Below are 4,492 nucleotides of genomic sequence, written 5' to 3' on the forward strand. Positions count from 1 at the left end.
ACACACACACACACACACACACACACACACACACACACACACACACACACACACACACACCGCGGGAGCAAGCCATTCAAGGAAATGGCTTGGCGATTTTACAGTAATCCATTTCAGACTCGTCCCCGCACGCAGGCAAGCAGGCAGGCAGGCACGCAGACAGACAGGCAGGCAGCACAACGCGCTTCTGACACGCCCGCTGTTAGGAGGAAGGAGGAGAAGACACACGGAGGGAGGAGTTTGAATGAGAGGGGTGTTTCCTGTTGTTATGGAGGAAATTACTGTTCAAAACTATTGTTTAGAATGTCTGACGGTCTTACTGATGCCAAAAATGAATGGTTAAAGTGACTGTTTCACAAAAAGCCATTTATCTCTGAATAAATTTCCAGACGCTGAAACCATGCTGTACTCAACGGCTAATATCTACATAACTACTAACTCTGCAAACTAACTCTTTTAGACAGAGAAAGCACACATTCTATTAGTTATTTTTAGATGATTGGTGTTCATGAATTCTTAACAGAAAAGAATCCTCGGCTGTTCGAAAAAGAGCCAGAATCGTCAAAAACACCCCTGGCACAACTTACCTACAGGAATGAAAACATGGCTGGCATTCAATGTGTTAAAAGGTTACATATAGGTGCCATAAATTCACATCAAAGAACAAAGAAAAACTACAATTATAATTCAAGTTTAAACAGTAAGTGTGCAGCTGCAGCATTTATTTAAAAAAAAAATCTTTATCCTGCATCCCTAAATAGAAACAGGGAAAAAAGGTGGAAAATCAGATGACGGCTTATATGTGTTGTGTTGATTGTTAAAATGTGTATGGGTAGGCTATAGTATATGGGTGACGATCGCATGCACCGGCCGTATGCCAGGTTTCGACCTGGCCTTGTTTACTGAAGAGTTCCACTTTCTACTTCCTGGAAAAAAACTGGTCCATTGCGGTGAATGGAGATGTCGGAACTCTTCGGTCGTAGCCACTGCTTCTTCCTGAAAACGTGCAGCAAGTAAAAAAAAAAAAAAAAAAGTTTAAGATTAGGCGGGTTAGGGTTTTCTTATTTAACCACAACCAGACCCAAACCCTAACCATAACCACATTGTTTTACTTGCCTAACCCTAATGTTTTAAAATAAGAAAAATACTTGCTTTGACTGGAACTCGAACTCCAGCCGCCAGATTGGAAGGCAAGCACCTTACCCATTAACACTCGGAATTTCGGAAAAAATGACCTCCGACAGGGAAAAGTGCAATGGAACGGTCGTTCAAGACGGAACTCCGAGTCGGAAACTTGGGCAGCATCCGCCAAGCCAAACACTCTGATGTCACAATCAACATGGCGGTGCACAAAGACACACACTGTGATAAGTAAGAAGGTCCTTTTTCACAAATGTTTCACTTGATGTAGCCTAGTGTTTGTGTTATGAAACAACTTTTAGTTGCCATTTCCATTCCCACACAGTTGGTTTGTGCTTGATAGAAGCATGCGGTAGGTAGCCTACTAGCCGTCCATGTTTGTAGGCATGCATGTTTTTCCACACAGATGCAATGGAAGGCATTTAGAGAGGAACATGGAAATACTGCGTCAGAACTTCCGATACCCGACTTTCAAAGGAATGCACCATAACATACGAGCTGCGGCACAACCTGGCCTGAACTCCCCCCCCCCCCCCCTAACACATCTTTTTTTGACTTGCTGCACGTTTTCAGGAAGAAGCAGTGGCTGCGACCAATCAAATTAGTTCGGGGCGTGGTCATCCCACGTTTCACCTAGGAATAAAACACTAGCAGCCTGAGCCTGGAGTGGGGTAGTAGGAGTGGGGTCTCTCTTAAAGAGCATGGGGCAGGTTAGAGACCCCAATCAGTCAATGTGTAGGTGAATTATGGAGGAACTTGATTTTCACATTAAGACACTTACATATACACTACAGTGACTTCTGGGGTCGTTTTATTTTTTGAACTTTTATTTTGACATCTTGGACCCCAAAACTCTGACGTCAGAGTGGGGAGTCGCCAGACATGACCGTCTGTCCCTCTGTCTGTCGTCACTTAGGTCAGGGCTGTCAGTCACACACTATGGATGCTAACGCGGGTTTTCAGGAGGAAGAGGAGGTAGCAAATGTTTATGCACATGCATATGATGGCCTCAGCCTAATTTTGACAGTGAAAGAGAGCAGGAACAGCCCAGCTACGAAACAACGGACCGCGGAGAGAGTTGAGAAAGCGAGCGGAGGCGGGCCGAGGTGCGGACTGTAATTCGATACACACACACACACACACACACACACACACACACGCGCGCGCGCAAAAGTGACGTATCACTCGTGTCCAGCCATCTGGCCGAGTTAGAGCCGAAGTCCCGAACACAGTGGGAAAACCTCCCGAAGCTGCTGCTGCAGCGGGGTGCATATTGTCCGGCCAGCCGACCGAGAGGCATGCGAGCCGGGCACTATTAAACAGTTGGGGTGTGTGAGGTGGCTGGCTGTGGAGGTGGCGGTTTCTCCTCCTCCTCCTTTCTCCCGCACAGCAGAGCGGCTGCAGACAGCCCGGCGCGGCCGCGGCGCAGAGCAGAGCAGAGCAGAGCAGAGCAGAGCAGAGCAGAGCAGAGCAGCTGTGCTGTGCGGGGAGGAAGGAGCCACAGCCTCCCCCTCCCTCGAGTGAAGAGAGAGCGTGTCACACACACACACACACACACACACACACACACACACACACACACACACACACACACACACCGAGTGAGAGAGAGAGAGAGAGGGGGACTGACGGAGGGCCCCTCCACTCGCTCTTTCCCCTCCCTCCCTCCCGGAGCGAGTGAGAGAGACGAAAAAGAGAGAGAGTAGAGAGCGTGTCACCGCGCAGACAGCAGGTACACACACACACACACACACCGAGTGAGAGAGAGAGAGAGAGCGAGTGAGAGAGAGAGAGAGAGAGAGAGAGAGAGATAGAAAGAGTGTCACGCAGACAGGCAGCAGCAGCAGAGTGGAGCTGACTTGTTATCTGCATGCAGGAACCTGGCGACACCCGACCCAAAACTCACTGACAACGACTTACTACAGGCAGCTACTGACTAAATATATACTAAAAACTAACTAGTGATTAACCTACCAACTAACCGACCGACTAACTGGCTGACTGATTGACTTTGACTAGCGTAGTACCTGACCTGACTATCTGTCCTGAATATGCGACTGATTTGACCATGCAGTGGGAGGGGAGAGGGAGACACGCACGCGAGAGCCACTCCCCACTCTGACGTAGCAGGCTTTTTCTTGTCACAATAAAAGTCTGTTATTTCCTTCTGAAAAAGGAAGGTGTTTTTCTCCATATTTTTTTTCAAACTTTTTTTTTTTTTTTTTTAATGATGCATTAACTTTTCAAATATACATAGGGACAAGGTTAAGTATACATTTAGCAAAGGAATTACCCTGCTCCATGCTCTTTAAAGGTCTCTTGCCCAAAATAGAGTGCGAAAGTCACGCCCTCTTCCGGGGTAGGCATATGAACCCGAACTGGTATTTTCCGCATTTCCCCCATAGACATTTCGTAAAATGCGTATAAAAATAGTTTACTAGGTTAAACAAAGCGATCCAGCTATATTTAGAATCAGGAGAGACCACAGAACATTTCACTCAGACCCCCCAAAAATTATAAGATAATAATAATACCCTATAACAATGATAATGATAATGATAATAATAATGTGTGTAATAATAATGATAATAAATGTGTGTGTATGTGTGTATATATATATATATATATACTAGGGATCTCGCGCACTACAAGCGCTCGGTTCCTAGGCTCGCAGCCGCTTTGCGGCCTTGCCCATCCTGCAGCTCGCTGAGCTGCCCCTGCAGCTCGCAAGCTGGCCCTGCAGCTCGCATTCGCAGCTCGGCAGCTGTGTGGCCAATGAGACCAGCATCACTGATGATGTCAGGTTTATGACATCACTGATGATGTCATCAGTGGGATTTATGACATCACGGATGATGTCACAGTAGGATTTATGACATCACTGAGCTGTCACATTGGGATTTATGACATCACTGATGATGTCACAGTGGGATTTATGACATCACAGTGGGACAGAGAAACAAACAAACAAACAAACAGAGCCCCAGCTCCCATTTATATACTGATAATATACTATATATATATATATATATATATATATATATATACACAGTGTTCTAAGCAGACCCGCAGACCTGAAGATCCAACGGTTGTCATGGATTCTTATACAGTAGGCAGAGAGGAGAGAGAGAGGGGAGGGATGGCGCCATGTCTGTGTGTGTGGCAGAACGCAGTGACCTTCTCAATGCCAATAGAGATAGCAGATAAGCTGTCTGTCTGTAGAATGGTACTTATGATTATGGAGTCTGCCCATGTGTGATATGCAACCGATAGTTAATAACTTATACCAATAATGATGTGTGTGCAATTATAGCTTATTGATTATGAAATGACTTAAATTGTATATAACAGA

The sequence above is a fragment of the Poromitra crassiceps genome (genome assembly GCF_964638095.1).
Source record: "Poromitra crassiceps genome assembly, chromosome: 4".
NCBI lineage: Eukaryota > Metazoa > Chordata > Actinopteri > Beryciformes > Melamphaidae > Poromitra > Poromitra crassiceps.